Below are 27,015 nucleotides of genomic sequence, written 5' to 3' on the forward strand. Positions count from 1 at the left end.
AGTGTTCCTACGTCTATTTTCGTATAAGAGTTTGCTTATAACTTAGTCTATATTGTATTGATACATCTACCATATTACAATGTACATTTCGACCTCTGATTAAGATACTTATATATTGTTTGTGTATTGATATATATTTACCATATTGCAATGTATATTTGTACATTGTTTATGTTTGGAGGTCATTATCTTCATTTGTTACACAGTTGTTTATTGTCTTAGTCTTTAAGTTAGATAGATATTGAGAATTATATAGATCAATAGTCATCTAAGTTTGTCATTTATAATTAGACTAATCAGGTTCTTTAGATATATAGAGATTATACTCAGTATAGATAGATAATCTTCAACCTCTTCAAAGAGCTGTAGAAAATGGCCTTTAATCTAACTCAGAGTTTCATGATAGTGAGACACAATTCCTCCTGGCAACACCGCTCTATTCCCGAGAGAATGTTGAACACCAAAGACACTCCACCTGGAGCCTTTCTTTTTGGCAGAACTGGCCTTTGGGCAAAGAAATGCCCATACCTCAACCACTGACAGAGATACAGAGTGTGCATCAATGGCTAAAACAGGACTGTCATATCCTGCCAAGACAGGGTAAGATAGTTTTGAAAAGTTCCTTGCCTTTGAAAATGGTATGTCAGTTATGTTAGGCCTTAGCCAAAGTTGGTTGACTCAACATTGCAAAGGAGACTTTGGGTGATTGCCCTGGTAGTCTGTTGTCTCTGTCAATTGTTGCACATTTTGGATATATCTCATTTGTTAAGTAATATTTATTCCCTTCTCAGATCTTTGACAGAGTTGAAGATTATATAATTGTAGTTACTCTCTACATTATTTAGACTCCTTGAGATAGAATGTTTAGCAAAACTTTTGTTCTCAATATTGTTTGTTATATTTATTATTTGTTGTTATTGTATATACTTGTATTTGGTTTAGTTCTGTCTTATTTAGACAAAAGGGGGAGATTTAGGGATAAGTCTCGCCCCTTAGGGGGCGTGTTCGCCTCAGGCTAATGTTTACCTATAAATCTGGCGAGCATGCTTTCCTGTTCTCCGCAGGAATGGTGGTTCTCTAAGTCTATTAAAGCTGTATATATTTTTACAATCTGTCTGCACTCATTTAAGCCGTTACATATTCTTACCAAACTCATAAAATTATTATCAATACAATCAAAGCCCATAAAGAAAACACATTAGAACATATTGGGTTAGAACCTAAGGGGTTAAAAGATTATTTAGAGTTAAGAGAAATTGCTACTCTTGCAGAAGACCTGGGGTTCGTTTCTCAACTTTTACATGATGGCTCACAACCATCTGTAACTCCAGTCCCAAAGAATTTTGATTTCTATTGATCCCAGGCATGCATGTGGTATACATGCACATATTCAGACAAAAACTCATAACACAATACAAAAATAAATAAAATATTAAAAAAGAAATATTAGATTAAATCTATGCCAGTATCCTTATCTTTATAAAATTTTGGCTTACTAACTTTGACCTGATGCCCTCATAGTTTCAATATGACAGCTCTTAGTTCCATCTCATAGTTGAGAAACTATGTCTCTTATCTCAACTAATACATGAAATACTCTGTAATAAAAAGGACAGGAGGCTTGAATATAATATAAGACTGTTAGCAAGAACTGCACTTGAAATTTTCATTTCAGAATATACATAAGCAGTTAAAAGTCTCTGGGAAGATTTGTAGGAAAGACACTGCTTCTATTCTGTTTGATCCAGCATTTCTCAAGGTATTTTGTAGCGGCATAAACGAATGCAGACAGTTTGTAAAAATATATATAGTTTTAATGTAGAAATAGACTTACAGAACTACCGTTCCCGCGGAGACCAGGAAAGTAGAAGCGACAGCTGGGAGCACGCTAGCCAAATTTATAGGCAGACATTAGCCCGAGGCGAACACGCCCCCTAAGGGGCGGGACTTATCCCTACAGTATTTATGTGTTAGGAACTAAGCTGAAACCTATTTTACCTACATACAGCAGCAGAGAGGGAACCTAGGCAACACATGTTCAATTTTACTCCCCCCTTATTTCCTGTAGGTACTTCTTAACATTTTTCTGATCTAAGAAGAACAAGAATCTTAGAATAGCCTCACGGAATTCCTGGCCTGAAATTGACCCTGTTTTGTTATAATCTAAGACATCTCTCTCAAGCACCTTCTACCTTTCCCTCTACTATAAGGAGAGCAAAGGTTACAACACATTCTTCTGAACCAGTTAAATATTGTGTCAAAAGCATTTGATATGAATGGCAAGTTCAGAATGGAAATCTGGTTTCTTGCAACTGCAGAACAAAAACAATCCTTGTTTTATTTTACAGCATTTAATTTTTTTTTTTTTGCTTAAATGCAAAAGTGAGCAGCCAGACCAATTGGATTAACCAAAAATTCAAAAGTGCCTGGAGCAATGCATAGGTTATCTACTTATCTTTGACATCACCTTTCCAGTACTGGTCTTTGATGGATAATATTCCCTATAGCTTTTAATATATTTCAAAGAATGCATAACACATGCTACAACAGGTGTTTTTACCTACCATATCCACCCACCATTACATCTGCTTTTGACACAGCTGCCCTTCAGTTTCACACATTTACAGAAACAAGCTCATATGCTGCTACACATGAAAAGGACTTGGATGGGATTTCTGTATGAGCAGCCAGTGTATCTAAAGGAAGATTGGCAGGGAGGAATCACCAAAAGAAAATTTCCTTTGCATTGTTTTAGAGAATGACCACATTTCTGAGTGTCTCGAGAAACTGAAATATAAAAAAATGAGAATATGTTTATGGACAGATTATTCTCATTTACCAATACATATTCTTTTGATCTGAATTGCCATAATGGTTAGGTGACTAGTACATGACTGGGGTGGGGCTGGGGATGTGAACGAGAAGATTTTCCAAGGAGGGCAAAATAGAGAATAGTGTTAAAAGAGGGAAGCTAGAATAAAAGGATTTAATTGAGAGGAGGGTTAAAAGCAGGGTAACGGAGAGACTATAGGGAATGTCAACTCATACTAAAGGCCTTTTGAAAAGCCATATGGAACCTACTATCTTAGGGACTTCCTAAACTTTACACATATAAGTGAGGTATTTAAATGGAATCACCATATAACTGGGGAGACAATGACCCAATTAGACATTTTATGCCATGAAATAAAACCTTCAGAGCAAGGAATGGGTTGCATAGAGTTCCCCTATACAATATAGGTCATTGCTAAGGATACAGGCTTACTCTCTCTATACTGATGGTAAGAATTTATTGATGAAAACAACATGTATGTCCTTGGACGAGGAGAACTCAAGCTAGTGCTGAACCAGAAGCTTGACCTTTGTTTAACAGTGTTCATGGTATTGGAAGGTACTTTACATGCTACTGGAGGAGAAAAGTAATTATCAGTGCCACACGGTTATAAGTCCTGTGACTTCCACTTGGAACTTGCCTCCAAGATATATTGGTACAATAAAGGAACAAATGTTAAGGGATTTGCCAGCCACTTTTTGGTTGGATTTGATACCAGTCCTATGAAATGTATCTGACACCTGATACTGCTAACCTGACCAAGAACCTGGAACTAGAGAGGTTATAGACCCTGGAAGAAAACCTTCTACAATTATTTTGCTAAAAGAACATAACAATAAAATGACTCCTAATCGCATATTTCTATATTCGTAGAGTAGAGCACCATTCGACCCTCATCAAGTAAGCTTTTTCTTGCAATAGATAGAAATTAACACAAAGACCCACAGTTGGATAATGTGCAAGGGGCAAAAGGCTTGGAACCTTCAGCCCTAGATAGGATGTCATTATCAAACCCTTCCCAACAAGGTCAGGGACTAGGAAGAAGAGGTGGGAGAAAGATTTTAAGAGCCAAAGGTGGTATATGAATACAAGGAAACAACAGCTTTCAGAAACAACACGACTTATAAATATGAATGCATAGAGACTGTGACAGCATACGTAAGACTTATCCAAGTTCAAAACAGACAAAATCAACACTGACAAGGGGAAGTAGACACAAAGTCTCACCTCTAACCAAGAAGCTGTTTTCAATTAATACCTGCTGGGAAGGGGAAAATCAGGTTTTTTTTCCCAATATAGTGTCATCAGGTAAATCAATCATATTCAGGGAAAGACTCCATGCACAGAAGTAGTTGGCCACACAAAAGAGACTCCATTGTTTGGCGGGGGGGGGCAATGGTGTGTGTGTGTGTGTGTGTGTGTGTGTGTGTGCACTTTTTGTTTTTGTACTTCTGCCTTTTTTAAAGTTCATTTTAATTTATACAGTCTTTGAGAGAGAGAGACAGAGAGGGAAAGAAAGGTGAAAACAAGAAGTTAGATGGGTCTGGGGAGGGTAGTACCAGGGAGGTGATGGGGGAGAGAATATGATCAAAATATATTAGCTAAAACATTTTAAATAAAAATAAATGAATTTTAAAAATCAAAAATAAGTAATATACCAAGGTGAAACTTGAAAACATGCTTCCTGATATAGTATTCCCAGTGACCAATATTGGGCTAAAAGAGGCACAAAACAACAATAACAACAAAAGCTTAAGTAAGAGCCTAATAAGGCACCTTAAAACTGTCATTCTAAATAAGGTCAGAAATCAAACACAAAGAACCCAGCTCAAGCTGTCTGCCACCTGTCTGGGTCCTGCTGCATGAAGAGGCCATGTATTCCCTGGTGGCTGTCCTTTCTGATCACCTAACGGGTTAACCAGCCATCTGTGTCTCCTGCCATCACTAATCAGAATGGTCCACGCATCTATTGTCCTTGGTCTTCTGGGTACTTACAGCATTATGGTCCTTGCTGATGGCTCATGTTTAAGGAAGGCTAGGCTTGTGTACAGAAACTTTCCTCTCTTGGTGACCCTCTAATAGCTTCCCAAATATTTCTTCCCTTCAATGGGTCTCACTTGATTTTCAGTTAATAATTAAAGTCATCATCACCAAGCTGTCTGTCTTCTGAACTCCATCTGCTTTTCCTTTCATATTCCACATGCTCTGGGACAAAGCCCCCCTTGAGAATTCCATCTATTTTGCAATTTTGAAAACTGAAGTTTGGCGGTTACTACTTGTTAATAGTGAAGGAAGCCCCAGCTGTTTGGCTTTGGAGAGGGAAACTACACACACAACTGAGCAACGGATAAAGAAACGAAACAATGGGGAATTTATTGGAGTTGTTGGTTCATTCTAATTGCTGTGAAATTCCATTGAACAGACATGAACTCAACATAGTACATTGGCAATAGAATCAGAGATGCACAGATCAGCGTATATCAGATGCAGTCACATTAAATTTATATAATCTAATTTAGTGGAATCCAAGGAGCTTGATTTAATAAGGTTGTATTTAAGAGACAATAAATACATTGGGGTGTCGTTGTCTTAATATGCACAATTGGTAGTTTCAAAAAAAGAGGAATAATGTATAATAGTTTGGGTTCGGATTATTTATTTTTAGAAATATTATTATTTTACCTCATATATACATTGTCAACCACATATGTCAAATTATTAAATTTCCACAGCACTGTATCTGCAATAGCATTCGCCATACCAAGCAATCTTTCATTCATGTGAGAAATTCAACCCTAATTTCTTAAGTTCCTTGGTAACATTACAGAGTACTTTTAATTATAAGAATTAGGCTAGAACTTTGGTTTTAATCACTGTGGCAATTCAACTCTTATTTCTCTTATATATAAAGAAAGGCAGTACACTTATTATGTGAAAATCTTTTACCTGGTGTAAAGAAAAGAATGTTTTGATTATAGTAATTCAGTCTTTCATTACTACTATTCAATTTTACTACTATTCCTCATCCCAATATTCAAAAACTAATTAAGCAGACTTAATTATTACCTGTCACATGCCTAGAATACATGTCAAACATTCAATTAAGTGTCTTAAAAGTCCCTTACCCTGCTGTTTTCTATCTCTCTATTTTTATAGTATGTGCCACTGACACACAGCTAACTCAGGCAGGGAGAGAATCTAAACTAAGCAGTCAATTGTAAAAGCTGAATAAGTACTAAGTGATGAATTTTAATAGCAAAGGACAATGACACATATAAAAAGAGCTCAGAGACCTGTGACATAATTTGAATAAAATGAACAGCTCAGCCTCTAGCTAAGTCACTGATTTGATTTTGGCAACAGTTAAGACTATAGTTCAATTATTCACTTCTCTTTTTATTTTTCTTCTTCCCTTTCTAGTCACTCACAAACAATCATTCCCTAGATTCCTTTTGAGAATGCAATCATCAAGATTAAATTATTCCAAGGGGCCTCTTTCTTACCTAGATGGTCTCTCCCTACTGAAACTTTCAGCTCAAATGTCCCAAGTGATTTTTTCAAGCACAAGCTTAGTATCAATGCTTTTGCTTACAAAAAGTAAAATATTTTTTTACTTTTTAGTGTCTGCTTACATTAGTGCAAATCAGAATTACTAAATGCAGTACTGCTGTCTATGTATGTGTATGTCCACGTAACTGTGTGTAGATTAAGCCGATTTAGTCACAAAATAGGGAAAGCCCCTAGTAAATATGAACTTGAGATATATTCTGCAGATTAAAAAATTAAATAGGATGGCAGTTTACAAAAGTTTTGTAAACCCATCAATGGGAAGTATTTGAGGTACTTGCGGCATAAAGTGAGAAAAATCATGAAATATTATCATTCTTTCACCAAGTTTCCAATTATTCAAAATGCTTATGAATGTGTATGAAAAATAAATTAATATAAGAAGAATATATGAAAATGCTTAATGTCAGCAAAGTTGTGTGGAAACAGGCTTCCTTTTCCAATGTCAGTGGAAACAAATTTTGTCAAATATTTTGAGAAAGTGATTTTAAAAGAAGTACTATAATTCATAAAACATTATGTTGCTGTGATAATGAAACTTCTGCTCTGGGACATAATGCTTTGGATAGCAACCTAAATACAATATATTTGATTTCTAATTACAAATATAATAAAGTTTATAACAGTAAAAAACTGAAAGATACAGACACAAAATTGTTTGCTAACCTATTATGCCATCTGTTCAAGGAAATACCACACATTCATTAGAAATAATGATTTTGAAGCCTGATAATGGTGCATAATATTGTTAAGTGGAGAAGTAACATAAAGGTGTGCATGTTGAATAATTAGTGGTTTTTAGCAACAATGTGATTGTTAAAAATGTGTTTAAACTGTGCTAATATCAAGCATGGAGGAATTCAGATAAAGGACATTTTTGGGAAGGCTCTGAGGCTGGAGATAGGAACTTCTGAGGAATTCATGCATGTCCATTATGGTCAGGGAATGTTTTATCTACTTGGTAAGATGGATATTTTAGAAAAATCTCGTTACTTCCAGAATGGAGAAAGAACTGAATAGGACAAAGCAGAGAGAAAAGAGAATGTTTCCCTGTGATTTCTCAAGAAGAATTGAAAATCAATTCCAGCCAACTTTAATTTCCTAATTCTGTTTCATTATTGGTGGTTGATTTGTTTCTGAGTTAATAATAAGGACACAAGGTTATTTTATCTGTGGAGATCCAACATTGCTTCAAAACCACTTTGAATATAAGATTGGGGTTTCATTTTGTTTTGGTCAAATTGTATAAAGCAAGAATACAGTAAAAAAAAATTCTTACTATTATTAAAAGACATCATTGAATTATAACAAAGTATTGAACAAATACTGTTTTCTGTCTTAGTGTTACTATTATTGTGATGAAACAATATGACCAAAAGCACATTGGGGAATAAAGGGTGCATTAGGCTTATACTTTCACATCACCATTCATTATAGAAGAAAATCAGGACAGGAACCACAACAGGATTGAAATCTGGAGGCAGGAGCTGCTTACTGGTTTGCTCCCCCATAGCTTGCTCAGCCTGGTTTTTGTTGTTGTTGTTGTTGAATCCAAAACCATCAGTCCAACGACGGTACCACTCACAATTAGCTAGGTCCTCCTCTATCAGTGAACTTATGGGCACATTTTTTTCAACTGAGATTCCCTCCTTTCAGTTAACTCCAACTTACATTAAGTTCACATAAAACTTCCCAACACAGTTTCAAAGATTGAAAATGAACGATATTATAGTAGTGAATGTATCTCAAAACTATAGATGATGTTTTTAACATATCAATAGTTTAATGATCATTTTTAAAATTAAAAAATGACCCACATACCATCTCCCTTCTCTCTTCTTCTTCCCCCATGCCTTACTGGACTCTTCTTTAACCACTGCTGTTACACAGACACACATCTATCTATCTATCTATTTATCTATCTATCTATCTATCTATCTATCTATCTATCTATCTATCTATCCATCTATCTATCTATCATCTCTATCTATATGCACAAACAAATTAATGTATATATTGAATACCTTCAGTTTTGCCTGTTTGTATTTGTTTCTAGGACGGACCACTCTGAATTAGATAACTAAATCATTGGGTTCATTCATAGAGAAAACTAACTTTTCCTCTCTTAGAAATTAACTGCATGTATCACTTCATCTAGGGGTGATCCCACTGATATTTTCCCTATGTACACTGATTTGTCAACTAGTGTTGAAATTGTTCATATCTCATTTAGACAGCCATATTGATGAGAATTTATAGATGTAGCTTTCCCTTTAATGAGTAGAGGGTACTATCTCACTGAAGACTGGCTCCCTCTTCCACAATATTCCCTTAGCATTGCTTGCAGAAGTCATTTTAGAATTATCAGTTGAGGCTGTGCACGCCATAGTCAGTTGTTCTCTACATTTTGCTTAGTTGTGGCATTCTGCAATGGTCTTCCTTCTGCTGTAAAGAGAATCCTCTTTCCTGATGACTAGCTTTCCGAGTACTGTCAGGTGTCTCAGAGTCTGCTAAAGAAGGAGAGCAATCAACACTCCTACCCAGACATGTTGCTTGGGCACAACAATGGCCAGCAAGGCATGATATCCCTAAAGATGCATGAATTCCATTTGTATCTTGGTGGTGGTAACCAAGAAGCTGTCTAATTGAACTTACGGACTTCTTTAAGCTTGATACTATAACACTAGCCAAACTACACCCGGCTAGTGAAGCTATGGATGTTAGAGGAGAACCCACTACTGCCACTTTCCTAACCCTGCATAATTTCGAACTTCTTTCTCAATATGCATCTTTATAACCACAGATCCATATAGATCTCACTCCTCATCAAAAATGAAGGCATTTTATAAAACAGTTACTGAAATTGATCTTTTTTAAACTGTCAGTGGAAGGAAATGAGTAGCAACAATTTTGATGATGTAAAAGGTGTATGTCTAAGAATCAGGGCCTAATGTAGAAGTAACCAAAATCATTACTGTGTTATGATTATAGGAGTCTGATACCTAGATTAGAATAAAGGCAATAAATTGAACAATAAGATCAGGTAAAAATAAAGATGTGCACATTTAGTAAAATGCAAAAATAATGGAAATGGGCACATGTTGCATAGTTATAGGTGTACTGATGTATTAAAAACAGTATTACATATTTACCATAGCAAAGTAGATTGACTAGAAGGGAAAATAAATAGAACACTTACTATTAGAAAATACATACATGAGATCTATTCTTTAATTATCCAATATGGCACTTTATTATACTCTTTCTATAATTAGAGATCTAATTTACAAACCAATCATTCATTAATTGCATACAATCATAAGTTTAATACAATTTGCTAAGATTCTTGGGATGATGGAACCACAAGCTGATACCATTTCTACTGCATGTAGATGATGCAAATGCAAATTCAAATAATCCTGCTGGATGCAAAGCTATATAATTTTAAAGTAAGTACATTATAAATAGACTGTGGTATCATTCTCCTGAATTTCTGGTATATTTCTTGTGTGATATTTTGTTCAGTAATTCCAGTAGCTTGATGTCAAACAAAAATGGATTTAATTTCTTTTCCTGAGCAAGGCCATCTATCATTCACATGAAGGAAAAATTATCAGCTATTGTTTAATATCAGTAAAGACAAATTTCAGTTGAGTAGCACCTATTAATTGTTTTGACACTTGCCCAGATGCTGAAATGAAAAAGAGAGAGAGAGAGAGAACAAACAATTAAGGTTTACCTGCAATGGGAGAGCTTACCTCTGTATAATGTCTACAATGAAACTGGTGATGCTAGACTGTAGAATCTTAGAAATAGAATGAACCTGATTTCATTATTGTTGTAGGAATTGGAGAAACTTCCAGTTGATATAAGGTGTCCATCTGGTATGATATGAGAAGGAAGTCTTCTTGGAGAAGACAGTTAATACCATAACTGAGGAATCATTATTCCTCTTCCCTTATGTACTTCATTTTCTCTATACGCCATTAATTTCATTTGTTTGAAGAAAGAAGTAGTCATAGGATTCTACTCAACAAAATGGGTCCTAGAAAGACAATGTGCTATGTTAATGTTTTTAATACTACTCTATTTTAAGATTATTTGCTTTTCACAATTAATTCATACTGAGTATATTTAAAATTAACTAGTTACTGTATGTACTATTAAAAAAGCAAATCAATATCAATTATGGTTCTTATATATATTTTGGATATAATCAAAATAAACATCTCAGAGATAAAATTTAATCTGGTAGTCATGGTGGAGTTTTACCTTATTTACATTTTGCAATATATTCCTTTAATTCAGTAATTTTTGTGCTGCTTTTATCTGGATGTTTTGGATTACTGAGTCTTATTTTTTCTATATACTTGTTATTTACCATAAGAAGTTAAGTACCACATTAAAGTTGAAACATAACCAAGTAAACACCACTTGTATACTAGAATTAATATCATCTGAGACTTGATGTTTATGATATAAGACCAATTTAAGACAAGTCTTACTGTTAAGATCTAATAATTATATAATAAATTATGGAAGAACCAATATCAAACATTGGTTTATGAAAACCTCCTAATTTGTGTGTTTTAATTATCAATACAAAGTTGTCCAGGCATAATATGTATATGAATACTGAGTAATACATAAAAACCAAATGTAGGATTTAGTCATACATCCAAGAGAATCATAAAACTGCAGAAGGAAATTATGTCATTTTCAGTTTTATACTACATTATTAACAAGTATAAACTCCCAAAGTACACCAAGATAGATAGAACTAAGCAAGAATAAATTTGTCTTATGCATACCACTCATCCTCATTGGGTTATCTGCTTTAAACAATTTTAAAAGTACCTAAATCCTTACTGAGTATCTGACATAGTTTTCATTAATATATAGAAAGGAAACAACTGCTTGTTTAATTACTCAAACTTATTAAAATAATGAAAGTAAAACAATGAGAACAGCATTGGTCACTTGAGTGACATTTTTAAATGACAGATAGATTTTCAGGTATCATTGAAGAATGGATTTTGAAATTTTTGAAAGAACTTTGCAAATCACTGACTGATCCCACATATGCATATATGTTTTACTTTTGATGCATCTGCATTCTGCAGTTTACAAAAGTTAGCTTAATAGTAATTGTATCAAGTTACATCATTGATAATTGAATACCTGCATCTTTTTATATAAATAGGGTCCAGAAGAAAAGCAAACATCGTTATGCCTTGGTTTATGATTCAACATCATTAATCATCTGTATTGATTTTTCTAAGAGCAATTTCAAAATACAACAATGTTGTTGAGTTAGAATATCTAACAAAAATAGGAAAACATAATCACAAACCTTTTAACAATAATTCCTTATGAAAGAATTTATTCTATTCTTTCTTTCTATAACGAGTCACCTCTGTCTGAGTTTCAGGAGCAATTGAGCACAACCTTTTGTAAAGCATATAAACCTTGGATAACACTGTTGTTTTCCTAAAATTAAAATACTGTCACAGAAATTGTAACTTATCCTATCTCATCATTTCTATATTTTTGTTAGCATGCATAATGATTTCAGAGCAATAGCTTTAAGATCATGAATTAAATCATGATAATATATCAACATCACTGATAGCTTTGTTTAAAGGCAGTTTCTGAGTGAAGAAAACTCCTGGGATATTCTGATCTTTAGATGCTATCCAATGACATAGTCTGCTTGATAATCTTGTCTCTCTGGGGCACCCCCAGACTGCACAAGATTCCATGTAATACAACTTCTTATTATAATTCAAAATTACTCATGCAGAACTAGCATAACTAGTATTCATGTACCAACCAGTACAAGATTATCAGAAATATCAAGCTCAATATTTAACTTTGATGTATTCTGAGAATATATCTTCACAAGCATAAAGATATTCACTTTGCACAGATTTACACGTATGTGCATATGTACAAATGTGTGTTGCCATTAACTATGTTTACCTAAAAATAGACTTTCTTCAGGTGAATTTGAAAACTGTTAGAAAAAGTTAGTTTAGAACTTCTTTAATTTTTTGCCTTTGTGTTTTTTTATACTCTAATCTCAAGGGAATTCACTTCATCATCCCTCAAAGAAAACATCACCTGGGACACTCTCAATTAGTCTTCTAGTCTTGCATAACTCTTACTAATGCTAAGACATCTGATCTCGACTTGCTCTTTTTAAACACTGTGCTGTATGTGTGTTGTCTCCACTGCCTGATTTTTTTAATTGGAAAAACAAAACATAAAAAGTATTTCTAATAAATGCTGTACTTTTGTAGATTTAATTGGGCTAGTACATGTACTGGTGTCAAAATCTAATAATTAGATGAATACATTTTTAGTTCAGGAAGTTTTCAATCAGATATCAGTTTTTACTTGTTAGTTTGTAATAGAATCAGAGGATATTCATAGTATTTTCTGATTTTCTTAATAAAAATAAATTCATCAGTTCATTCCACAAATGTGTTATTGTGTACCTTTTTTTTACCAGCACTGTTTAAGTTTCTGGAAACACAAGTGAAGCAAGAACACAAAAACAAAACATAAAAGAGGCAGTATAAAGTAATGGCAAAGAGCCTGTACTCCTGAGCCAGATTCAATTTCTTTCTATTTATCAACAAGTATTTGGCTTTAGAATGCATATTTAAACATCTATTGGCCTCAGTTGACTCATCTGTGAAATGGATATATGAGTTACCATTGGTATAAGGTATATTACAAAATATGCAAAGTTCTTACAATTAGTGCCTTTCCCATAACATGTATTTCATAAATGGCAGGTATTATTTTTATAGTAGAGACAAGTTGCAATTACCAGGAACATGTACAAGGTAATTTAAATATGAGGTGATATATGCTATATTAGACAATTTAAAGATGATATGAAAATCATAGAAAGACAAAGAAGCATAGTGTGGGGAGTCCTGGAAAAAGTATCCTTTATTTATTTATTTATTTATTTATTTATTTATTTATTTATTTATTATATTTTTTTTGTTTTTAAGAAGAGACATTTGAGAAAAGAACATTAACTAACCAAGAAGAGATTGAGAATGCCAAAAGACACTTTTGTTGTAAAATATTTAATGTGTTACATTTGTTTATGCTGTGGGATATTTGTTTAATAATGCAAAGATGTGTTGCAATATTTTATGCTGCATTTAAATCTGTAAAACTGTGTTACTTTGTCTGTCTAAGACACCTGATTGATCTAATAAAGAGCTTAAAAGGCAATAGTGAAGCAGGAGAGGGATTGATGTGGATGCCAGGCAGAGAGAATAAAAAGGAGAATAAATCTAGGCTCAAGGAAAGAAGAAAACTGAGAAAAGGAAAAGAGAGGAGAATGTCAGGGTCCTGCCACCTTGCTACACAGCCAGCTATGATGTAAGAAGGGAAGAAATATATAGAGAATAAAGGAAGATAAAAACCCAGAGGCAAGGGCTGGCTGGTGGTGGCACATGACTTTAACCCCAGCACTGGGAAGGCAGAGGCAGGTGGACCTCTGCAAGTTTGAGGCCAGCCTGACCTACAAGAGCTAGTTCCAGGACAGTTTCCAAAGCTACAGAGAAACCCTGTCTTGATCCCCCTCCCAAAATTACCCAGAGGCAAACACAGGTTAAAGAGAAATGGGATACTTTATGTTGGAAAAGCTGGCTAGAAAGATGCCAAGCTAAGGCCAGGCATTCATAAGTAAGAAATAGTTTCCATCTATCTATTTAGATGCTGGATAGTAGACTCTCTAAGAGTAAAAAAATCGTAATACAATTTTTCATTCCAATGTTGGCCTGTATTTCCATGTAGACCCTGAGAAAGCTGAATATATACATACACACATATGTATATGTATATATATATATGATAGATAGATATACAGATATAGATATATTCTTTAATAGTTCTGCCGTACAGAAGAACACTTAAAGAGTCTTTTTCTTCCTAGATAAAAATAAAAAACTAAGTAAGAAAAAAACCTATCACAGTGTAGAACACTGGCAGACCTGATCTGGCAAATTTAATGCAGTTCTTGGCACCTACTTCTACTACTGTAGGCTTTAGGCTTGGCTTTCTTGGAAAGAAAAAGTGGGCGGAGTCAGGCACCAAAGCCATGGTGGAGGTCCTAGCTGCACAGCTTAGCAGACTACTTATCTCAGATATTTTTCACTGGTATGGAGTTTAGTATATTGATACAAATTTAAAATTATTTTTTGTTACAGTGGATGTATGTTTCTACACTTGTTTGGGATATAGTGCCTATAGAGTTAATTTAAAAATGGGAGGCAGAGGCAGGCGGATCTCTGTGAGTTCGAGACCAGCCTGGTCTACAAGAGCTAGTTCCAGGACAGGCTCCAAAACCACAGAGAAACCCTGTCTCGAAAAACCAAAAAAAAAAAAAAATGTGATAATTAAGATATAAGGTGACTAGTTAGTCTATACTAATAACATGGAGTAAGAAAGAAAGAGGTATATATAGGATAAAGAACAGTTAAGAAAATCCCAGAGGCAAAACATAGGTAAAGAGAAATATGATAGTTTAAGTTAGAAAAACTGGCTAGAAACAAGCCAAGCTAAGGCTTGGCATTCATAAGTAAGCATAAGTCTCAATGTATTTATTTGGGAGCTAGGTGGAAGGCTCTCAAAGAATAAAAACAGTTACACAGTCTGGCTTCTCCAGATGAAATAACAAAGACCACAGAAATAGTATGTATTAAGCAATGGAATGCCTTTTGAATGAAAGTTTGTATTGTTGTCATAAGTGTACCATACTTGTTTCTGATAATACCATACTCTGTTGATCTATTACACTATTGTGGAAGTAAAAGTGATCGGATAATTAAAAGGCTTATCAAAAGAACAATAATTCATTATCCCACCCATAGTCCCCCTTTCTTTCTTTTAATAAAAATATCAAGCCAGGCAGTGGTTTCACACACCTTTAATCCCAGCACTCAGGAGGCGCTCAATAAACTCAAGGCCAGCCTGGTCTACAGAGCTAGTTCCAGAACTTGCTCCATAGTTACTGAAAAACCCTATCTTGAAAATCCAAATAAATAAATAAATAAATAAATAAAAATCAGAATGCTGTTTAAAAACCTATTTCTGGATCCAAATATAAAAATTCAATTTACAAATGTACTCAAAACCACCGTTCCTATAGTCACTACTTTATTCACTCAAGAACTCAAATCAATCCCCATATCTGAAAAGAAGTATTTTATATTTGGCTTGAGATGTTCACAGACTTTTAATCTGCTGCCAGCCAGAATTCTAGGATTCAAGATGCCTAATTTGCATAGAACAATTTTTACCGAAAAAGTAATTTCACAGATAAAGTTTGCCTATTAAGATCTGATAAAGGGCAAAAGTTGTGGAAAACCCTTTTCTATGAAAGAAAATGGACTCCCTCATATTTTCCATTTGCTGTGGAGTAAAAGGTCTAATTCTCAGATGCTGTCTTTTCACTCTGGATCTCTATTTTAAAGATTCTACAGAAATACTAACACTTTCTGGCAGGTTAAACAGGTCACTGCTCAAATGAGCTGAGAGCAAGTCTCCCATGGGAAAGTAACTGTGACACACTTCCTCATTTCCAATATATAAAAATTCAAATGCGCGGGAAGTACGTTCTGTATATTGGGAATGGTACTACCAACAAAGAATTGAGAAAATATTACCATTATTACTTGCTTTTTGGTGGGACTTTAATATATGTCAGATATATCTTTCTAAATGTAGGCAAAAGGCAGTTTTAATTTTTTTCAGTATACCAGGTATATATTTTGTTCAAGAAAGCCAGAGGAGAGGTAATATTTTTTCTGTGAAATTTTATGATATCATATCCTTCTTTCTAACAAGTGAGATTAGAACTAATTTAAATACAGCTGAAAACTATAACTATATTGGGGTCCTAGCTTAATTTCTTTTTTCAGTTCTTATCATAAAACACTCTGACAAAAGCAACTTAAGGGAGAAATGGTTGATTTTTAGCTTAGATTTCAAGGCACAGCTCACCATGTTGGTAAGTCAAATCAGGAGTTTGAACAAATCACATTGCATCCACAATTAAAATAAGCAAGAGTGAATTCATATTGCTGCTCAGTTCTGTTACTCTATCTTATACAGTACAGGACCCTGCCAGAAATGATGCCACCAACAATGGGTATGTCTCCCAGTTTCAATTAATGCAACCAAGGCTAGCCCTTTCAGACAAGCCCAGAGGTCTCTTTCCCAGGTACTTCCAAATTTTGTCAAGCTGACAGTTACAATAGGTATAGTCTCACTGAATCTCATGGAATATCTTTAACAAAAATAATTTGAATGCCAAAGTTGCTCTTATTGTAGAAATAGAATTTTAAGGATGTGTCACATCATTTTACTGATTTATCTGGCAAGATTTTTTGCATATTTTAAAAAAGAAAGCTTTTGTACACGCTTCGAAATGAAAAGGGATTGTTATGTACACCCATATTGAAATATATATATCAGTTTCATTAGGAAATAGCAAGTAGAAAGATGAAATATGTTCAATATACAGATGATAGGCAAATATATCAACACATCAAATTCTTGTCATCATTTTCAAATGAATCATTAATAAATGGATACAATTAATATATTATGGAGAGCATAGAAAACTAATATTGGCAAATGAAGCAAAAATAATCAAATTCCCAAACTTAAGGAAAAGAAAATATACAGCTTTTCATATAGTACAAAACTCCTAATATTTAGGCTGCTTATACTGCATTTTAAAAGAAAGATGATTTTATATAGGTTTAGAAGTAGTAAAGAAATCTACATGTGTGAATATAACTACAAAAATAATCCTTTTATGGTCTTTTACAAGTAGTATCTAGCTAAGGATTTTCAAAGAATGAACAACTGCATGCTGTGATGTAACTTTCCTAAAAATAAGTGATAATATTTAAAGGCAAAAAAAGAAAATGGAGATAAAGCTATCATTTCAGAACTATTTCTAAAATATGTAGAATCTCACTGTGCTTTGCTCTCTGAAATAACTCTACACCAGCATTTCACAATACGTGAGTACTGTCCATGTTCCTAGTTATTAACTTTTACTTTCTTAGAATATTTACTGTAATTTAATCACAGTGTGAATACTAAATGAATTTCTAATTATTCAATGATCAAAACTATCTTGAAATGATCATAAATCCAGCTAGAATTTTCAGGTAACCCACAAAAGGGGAGAAAGCACTGTTGATAAACCCAGCTAACACTTCCTGTATAATAAATATAGATCTAAGCTATGTATGCATACACATTTACATATATAATTAAAGTGTTTAATATTCTTATGAAAAAGATATTTTTTACTAACATCAAAAAATGGGAAAGGAAAGGAACAGAAAGGTGAAGAATTTGCTTGCATTTTTAGCCCCTATGCTGACCTGGGCTTCTTGGGTCATAAGAGGTATTTAAAACCAAAGCAATAAGGATACTATGCCCCGCCCTGTCTCAGAAAGAACCATAAAAATTTTCATGCTCATAACATGGATCTCTGGGATTAGAACAATCCCCAAAATCTTCTACAGTTTATATTGTGCTCTAAGGTTTTGGATTTATTTTATCAAAAACATGGTTGCAACCAAATACCTTTACATTCTGATCTGTTAACATACACTTCAGAGAAGATTTTGATTCCTTAGACAATATATTTTTCTAAGACAGCACCCATTGTTACTCTGACTGCTCTAACTGCATATTTTTGCAAAACAACAATATCATATTCCAGAGAAGCATGATTACATGTAGTTTTAATCAAAGTAAAAATGAATACTCAAATATATATCAGCAGTGGATTGGCTTCTAGTAATTTCCTTTACATTTTTTTTTATGTTTATTGAATGACTTTTTCTTTGTAGACCTGACTGAGAACAACTTGAATGTGGTACTATATTTTACTCACATGAAAATGTCAAGTCACGTGAAAAAGCAATAAAATCATAGAAATACTAAGGGAACTTATAATAGAATGTTGGTAGGTACCTTGTTTCCCTGACGTTCATTGTCTGCACATATGATAGATTATTGAACAGGAAAAAGTGAGAATATTTTTCATTTTCTAACACTTTAACAAATAAAGAACAATTTTAGATGCCATTTGTCAAAATGTAAACATAATTCTAGTGATAATCATCACATTTTTCCTTTTTCCACAGTACAAAGAGATAAAATGAATGGATTCACTTCTGAATCCTAAAAGGCTTCTCAAGTAAAAGCATTTGGTTTTATTCATCTTTTACTCCCAAGCACTTAATTCAGAAATGGACACTTAGTACAGTGTTATAATTTTCTACTATAGTGATCTATAAGGATAAAAATCTAATCATCACAGAACCTATGAAGACACACATTTAAATAGTACATGATATAAACTTGAAATCCAAAGCTTTAATCTTTTCAAAGACATCTACCAAATAAATGATTGAGGTTATTGTTTAATCTAATCTACTGTAAGTAAAATAGTAGTTACATGGATTGCATAACTAGAGATTTTAAACTCTACAATGAAAGCTAAAATATTTATGTTTTAAGAGTCCCAAAAGCCTTTTGAAATAAACATTGTTATCTTCTAAACAGAGGCAGAAAGGGCTTAAATTACTCTCTCAAGGTCACACAGTTAGTATATAGTGGATTTGAGAAGAAACTTCAAACTGTATGTTTCCAGAGTGTGTAACTCTTGCTAATGAATGTGCTGAAAACTTGGGCCAAGATATGTGTATATTCTTTTCTTCAAAATAAGTACACTATTTAAATAATATCAACAAATACTACATCAGGCTGTTCAAAAGAACTATATCAAAGAGAGAATGGGTAGCACTGTGAAGCACACTTTTCTTGTTTAGTGATAATCAGGCTGATTAGACATGCACAATTTTTTGTTGCTAAAAAAATCTTACAGCTTTAAAGCTTCAAAAGAAAAACTGAAAACGTCTGGAAATAGCAAATTTGCTACAGATACATTTTTTTCAAAAAAATATGATCAGGGTCTATAACCAGAATAATACAGAAAATCTGCAATATAAGGTGAGACAAAATGTAAGTGTCTCCAAGAATTGGACATGTTAGTCTCTGTATTTTAATTATAGTTGAGTTCAAAAGCTCCTTATTAAATTAACCTTGAAAGGTAATATTTCTAGGAAATAAACAGTGTGTGAGTGTGTGTATGTGTGTGCATTCACGTTCTTACTATAACATTTTCATAATTTTGATGACATTTAAATGTTTCTTTTTACTGACTTTATGATTTAGTAAATCGAAAGATAGTTAAAAAATACTTCTAGCTCTATTTTCTGTTTTATGTTGTAAGGCCAGAGTAGAGCAAATTTGAGCTTCCTAATATGTGTTGGTGTGGTCAAAAGAATAAATACATTATTATGTATTGATAAAAATATATTTGTAGAGATAGAAATATTTCTGGTTTTGCTATAAATATTTCTAGGCACAAGGTCTAGTCCTCATAAAATACAAAGAATCAAATTATATCTGAAATTATTGCAAGATATTTCTTATCCATAAAGACCAAATAATTCTTTTTTATTTATTTTTTTATTAATTATTTTAATTAAAAATTTCTGCCTCCTCCCCCCTCCTTTTTCCCTCCCCTCCCCCCACATCCCACGCCTCACTCCCCTCCCCCTCCCTCTCCAGTGCAAAGAGCAGTCAGGGTTCCCTGCGCTGTAGGCAGTCCAACGTCCTCCCCCCTCCATCCAGGTCTTGGAAGGTGAGCATCCAGACTGGGTAGGCTCCCACAAAGCCAGTACATGCAGTAGGGTCAAAACTCAGTGTCATTGTCCTTGGTTTCTCAGTAGCCCTCATTGTCCACCATATTCAGTGAGTCCGGTCCAAATAATTCTTTAAGACATTAATTTAAAAACAAATCCAACATAAAAGTGCCATTGAAAATGTTTTTCTTGTTTATTTTTGAGATTGTATTTTAATTACATTTCTCCTCTTCTCCTTCTAAATCCTTCTGTATACTACTCCCAACACTTCAAATTAATGACCTCTTTTCTCTTTTTTCATCATTTGTTATTGCATCCATATATGTATTTGTATATTTGAATATAATCTGTTAAGTCCACACAATCTTACTTGTATGTATGTTTTTAGGGTTGATCCTTTCCACTGAACGAAAAATTAACATGCTTTCACTGGGGAGGGTCACATCTTCTCCCAGCTTTATTCAGTTGCCCATAGTGTTTTATTTATTTATTTTTATTTATTTATTTGCTTGTTTGTTTGTTTTGTAGGGCTATGGCTTCTTGGGATTTTTCTTGTGAAATTTGGCATGTTCATTGGTGTCATTGGTGTTCAGCTATGATTTCAAAGGACATGTTAGCAAAACTATGTGGGTATAGCTTCTGCTGTTACTAGGAGACACTAGAAATATCTATGATCCTTTGTGTCTTGGAATCATTCAACCCCCTCTTCCACAATGTTTCCTTTGCCTTATGTGTGGCAGTGTTTTGTAGATGTATCCATTGGGACTTGGTGCCATAACTCTGCATATTAATGGCCTATGGTTTTCTGTTATAGTCTCCATCTGTTGCAAAGAGAAGTTTCCTTGATGAGGGATGAATGCACTTACTTGTATACATAAAAACAAATATTTATAGATTGGTGAATTCCTTAACATAATATTTAGGAAAACTATATAATTAATCTGAAAAATTTAAGATTATTGACTGCTAGAAACACAGACATTGTAGTTTTGCCCAGTTCATTATCAGATTAATGTCTCTTCTAGGCAACGAAGGGGCTACTGCACAGTGATCCATGACTATTTTCCTACGTAAAACTGCAATGGAAAAATATATCACTAAAACTCTCATAACTGAAACACAAATAAACTTAATTTGCTTAGAAATCTACTTTTTCTTCCTTGGGGACTTGTGGGTGGCATGAAAGTCCTTGTGCTCACAGATAGCACTGGGAGAAACAGGAATGTTAATCACACAGGGTTGTCTCTTCAAAGGGAGGAAAGCATAACCTGTTATCCCTTCAGAAGGCTGGGAGTAGACATCATTAATAGCCTGATGATCCTTGCACTATCTATGTGACTAAGACCACAGTGGATCCTCCTCAGATTCTTGCCTTGAACTTGTTAATTTATAGAACATGTCTTTATGGAAAGTGTTTCCTTGAACTTGTCAATTTATAGAACCTGCATTTGTTGAAAGTGTCACACATAGTCAATCTGTAAAAGCCATTTTTATGGAAGATACTACATGCCCTTTACAAAGAGTTGTGCTGTTATCACACCTTAAGTTTTTTGTGAACATAGGATTGAGTAACACCAAAGAAAATGTTGCCAAATTGTGCTGTGCTTAATAATGTCTAAAATAAAACACTTAGGGACAGACTTTCAAAGTTTGAATCAATGAAGGCTACTAAGTCATGCTGAATTGAACTATCATCTTATCTCCCACGGATCATTACTCTGTTTGCCATGGTAGTTTCAGAGACCCCTACAGGGCTATTATACACCTCCTGAAAAATGCTCATAAGCTTGCCAGCATCTGTGAAGTTTTCAATCAATTATTAGATTTGGTCAAGCCAGATCACACTTTGTGTTGCATAGTGATTTGTATTTGCATTCTGAGCAAAGCAGTCTCTCAGGATATTGTTTTACCTCTCATCTGAGCTCATCACTTGGAGGTGGAAGCACTACAAGTTATCCATACAAGAAATGGATTTTGGATATACTATATAGTCCATGTTTTCCTGGCTTTTTCTCTGGACTTGTTAAAGAAGAATGTCTATATTTCTTTTAAATGTACTAATAATAACATCTTTTATAAAAGCTTCCACATTTTTCTGTATATGATCCTGAATAAGACTTGTCAATGGTTGATAGCCTTCCAATAGTCTCTCTACTTGGCTTCCTTCTGCAAGCAATCTTAGCTATTACATTTGTTTGTGTCCACAGAAGAGCCAGTTTCCTTGTACGCCATAATGTCCTTGTGTGTACTGCTATTTGTGTCAGGACCCAAATTCACACCAATTCACCCGCACTATTTTGCACTCTTATTGTACATTGTTTTGAGCATCTACATGTTTATTTTAACTACTTTTTTATGCTTCTGTGGTGATATATCTAACAAGAAGCTATTTAAGGGAAAATAGTTTATTCAGGCTTATAATTGTAGCTAATAGTTTTATCATGGTGAGGCAGACAAGTCAGAAGGTGAGGAAGGCTTGGGCTCAGGAGCAGGAAGCCAGTTGTGCACTTTTTCCAAAGACTCACTGCCTCTAAAAATACTGAGAACTCAAGAACAATCGCAGAGGGTTTTTGATCCTACTGCACGTACTGGCTTTGGGGGAACCTAGGCAGTTTGGATGCTCACCTTAGGAGACCTGGATAGAGGTGGGCAGTCCTTGGGCTTCCCACAGGTCAGGGAACCCTGATTGCTCTTCGAGCAGATTAGGGAGGGTGACTTGATCGGGGGAGGGGGAGGGAAATGGGAGGCGGTTGCGGGGAGGAGGAAGAAATCCTTAATAAATAAATAAATAAATAAATAAATAAGAAAAAAAAAGAAAAAGAAAAAAAAATTGATGATCAAGTGTTCAAACACATGATCCTATCAGGGACATTTTACATTCAAACAAATCATACTATCCTAGGACCTCATAAGCACACATAAATCTCATGGGGGAAAATGCATTTATTCAAACTTAAAAATGCTCCATAACCTCTTAGTCTTAGCATTTCTAAAGTCCAAAGAACAAAGTGTTTTTGAGACTCAGAGTTATCTCTTCAGTGTGACATCCTTTTAAATCAAAAAGCACATTGAAGAAATGCTAAGGGAGAAAGTAATCAGAATGAATTGTGTGCTTCTATGGAACAATAATATAAAAATGAACAAATACAAAGAGAAAATATATGTACTTATAATGTAGAATGATATACACTGTACATTTGTATTCATAAAGAAAGAAATGGGAGCATCACTAGGAAATATAAGGACGAAGTTCAGCAGGTAAAAATTCAAATCCTAGAGCTTCAGGTTGAGTTCATGATAGAATCATGTAGGACGAAAGGGGTTTAGGTGACACTACCTTTCCATCTCTGTTGCCTGCAACACACACAGCCTCTCTTGGACTGAGTCTACTCTACATGTGCAGTTTTCTTTAGTGGATGTCCCATCAATCTGGCACCACCATTCTCTGGTAGTCTTAATTGCAAGTTTAGCTTTACTTTCATGATTGCACGCATTTTTCTCAGGGCCTTCTTGAAGAAATTCCAGCTTTGCCACACATTTTCTAGCTTCATTGGCTTACTGATACTGTGGACCAAGACATTATGTTCTCTCTATCTTGCATATTTCATACCTGTAAATTCAGTCCACATGAATAATGTTGTGACTTCTGATACCACCTTAGGATGTAACCTGGACCTGATTTTTGTGTGTTTCCTTCTGTATGTTGTGGTTGATAAATCTGTAAAATCACCTTTCCTATACAGTTGTTTACAAGTAAGGTACACTTCCTTCATCTTTCTTAGTTCTAACTTTTTTGGCATTTTCATGTATTGGAGCCTTTGATGGGGTATGACTTTACCTGCACAATACCTTTCATATTATTCTGGTATAGAATGACAAAGTTTTCTTTAATGACACTAATAGCTTTATATATTGCAGTTGCTTTCAGAGTTGTTGTACCTAGATTGGCTGATAACCTGCCTCCTCACTCAGTGGTATATATTACAAATGCTATCCCAGTAATATTATGAGGACTTGTCCTAAAAGGAATCTTTAAAATACTAAAACTATAATATCAGAGGGTTTGTATTATTATGGTTATACAAGTTAAAGTTAAAAATATAAACAGCTAAACTCCTAAATATAATTAAAACTATAATTATAGCAGGTCTTAAAGCAATACTCCCCTTCAATTGTGTCCAATTTTAAATAATCTACTTAAATCAGACACTTTAAAAGGCATAAAGTGCAAGTAAGCAAAATGAGTACTTCATTTCTAATTTCCAAAGGATGATAAATTGTCAAAGTAGAATTTTTGATTAATAACTCCATCTATAGTCATTTATTAGTTTATATTTATTATATGTTCCTTGTGAGTTTTTAGGGTTTTTTAAGTCTTATTTCATCACATTAAATTGGTTTCTTCTGTACTATGATCATGTTATTTTCATTATTATTATTAAATACAGCTTAATCATTTGCTTTGTCTATATTCTTTTGTCTCACTAAAATATTAGGTATTCTAGATATTGACCTCAAATGACATATTTCAGGATAATTTTGCTACACTGAAAAATATTTTATTGATAGTTTTATTATAATTATATTAAGATACAATTATAAAATATGTATAACATTAACTACATTTAAACCTATTTAACAAATTTAACATTAACCTATCTGTGATCATATTACCACTTACAATGTATCTTTGTAGAACAGACTTAGAAAACTATATGAAAAACTGGAGGATATTCTAGCCACAATCTTGTTGCAACCAGCTACTCACTTTTTGATAAATGTTACAATTATGATGCAATTCCTATTCTCAACGTATTTGCATTAGGATCATAGAAGTTAAAGAATTGACACTTATGCAAAGAGTTAAATACAGACAAGTAAAAGGCAATATTTTTATTTTTAAGATTACATTTTGATTAAAAATATTATTTTTACAACAAAGTTATCTTTCTTATGAAACAAAAGATTACTGTGGAAAAAGTAAAAAGGTTCTAAGATTGCAATTCTTAGAGGTTGTGAGAACAACAGAGTCTAACTAATTCAATGTATCGATAAGTAGGCATGCCTCTTTACTATTTCCAGTATCAATAAATTAGTAGTTTACCAGTAATTAGTTGGCACTTCATTAGTTTAATGTCATCATTATACCAAAACCCTGCTCCCTACCAATTAGGCAGATGCTATAAGAAAACAAGGGTGAAGAATCTAATTTCATCTGGTCAGAAAATAAGGAACAAAGTAGTAAGTGAATATCAGACATGTGTCTTAAACCACATATTGAAGAGAGGAGTGGGAGGTGTGACATTTGGAGAGATTTAATAGTTTTAGTTCTTTGGCACCAACATTTGAGTACAAAGGTGTAATGGGGAGTGAAAACACAGAGATCAGAAAGTGACTCCTGAGCATAATCTGTACCAATTTGTATAAGTTTCAGCAACAAGGGTTCTTTAATAGTTCAGGGATATATAGTCCTATAATATAATAAAAAAGGAGAGGTAATTTAGGTTCTTTGACCCTGTCTTGATTTTATCTTGCTGGAATTTTGTCTGCATTGAGTATAGGTGTTCTGCATGTTGTTTCAACTACTATGGATTTATATAATCAACCCACAGTCACCAAGCATCTCTAGTTCTTATAATCTTTCTGCATTCTCTTCTGCAATTATAAATGAGCATTTGGGAGGAGTGTGGGTGTGGCATTAATGCCACATTTAGGGAAGGATGTGGCACAATTTCTTTTTCAGTGCATCTTGACCAGTTGTGGGTCTTTGTTATTTATTTTTTTTCTGATGAGATTTGAGAGATGTCGTTATTGTAGACTTGCTGCTGCTGCCTGTTGTGTGATCCCCATTTCTCAGAGAGCAGTGGGTAACAAGATGCAGAGGCAATGACACAGCCTCCAAAAGATTCCAATGTAAAGGCCCTTTATTGTAAAAGGGTTGGGTTTTTTTTTTATGGGATTAAGGACATTAAACTTCTGCAAGAATGATTTTGGTTGTTCCTTTAAAAACTGGCAGTCACTGCTGGTATTTTGTAATTGCCTAGGAATATGTGTCATTAGTTACTGTGTTTTTGGTCAGCTGACAGGTTGTTTTGACCAATTATGCTTATTTATTGTGAGTTTGCATGTGCTTGCTTGTGCTTTTTCTATTACCCTGTTTCAGCTCACCCTCTTTATTTTATTTTATTGGACAAACTAGTGGGAGTTATTGACTTGTATAAACCAACCTCAGGGACCACCCCCAGGATTTGAGCTGTGCCTGTCTTAGGTTGTCCTATTGGATATGATCTTACCTCTTACTTGTCTTTGACTATTAGTATTCGAAGTATTGGGTCCTCAGAAGGTTCCAAGAAGTCAGAAACAAGTGGAGACTTTTAGGAAAACTAGAGCTTTAAATGGCCTTTTGTATTTGCTTTAGCCAAGCATGGACCACTTCCCTTGGAGATTTTGGTCTGATGGAGGAAGGTCATTGGCTAATTAAGGAACTGCCTTGGCCCATTTTATTGGTTAGGACATAGGTAGGTGGAGTAAACAGAACAAAATGCCGGGAGGAAGAGGAAGTGAGCTCAGACTTGACAGCTCTCCTCTCCGGAGAAGACGCCTCAGAGAGACGCCATGCCCCGCTCCCAGGTAGACACATGCGATGAAGCTCCGACCTAGAATCTTCCCGGTAAGACCGGTGCTCACTAAGACCGGTGCTCACAGATTATTAGAGATGGGTTGATTGGGATATCAGAATTAGCCAGTAATGGCTAGAGCTAAAGGGCCAAACATTGTTTAAATGAATACAATTTGTGTGTTGTTATTGCGGGCATAAGCTAGCCAGGCAGCTGGGGTGCTGGGGAC

The sequence above is a fragment of the Microtus pennsylvanicus genome, chromosome X (genome assembly GCF_037038515.1).
Source record: "Microtus pennsylvanicus isolate mMicPen1 chromosome X, mMicPen1.hap1, whole genome shotgun sequence".
NCBI classification, from domain to species: Eukaryota; Metazoa; Chordata; class Mammalia; order Rodentia; family Cricetidae; genus Microtus; species Microtus pennsylvanicus.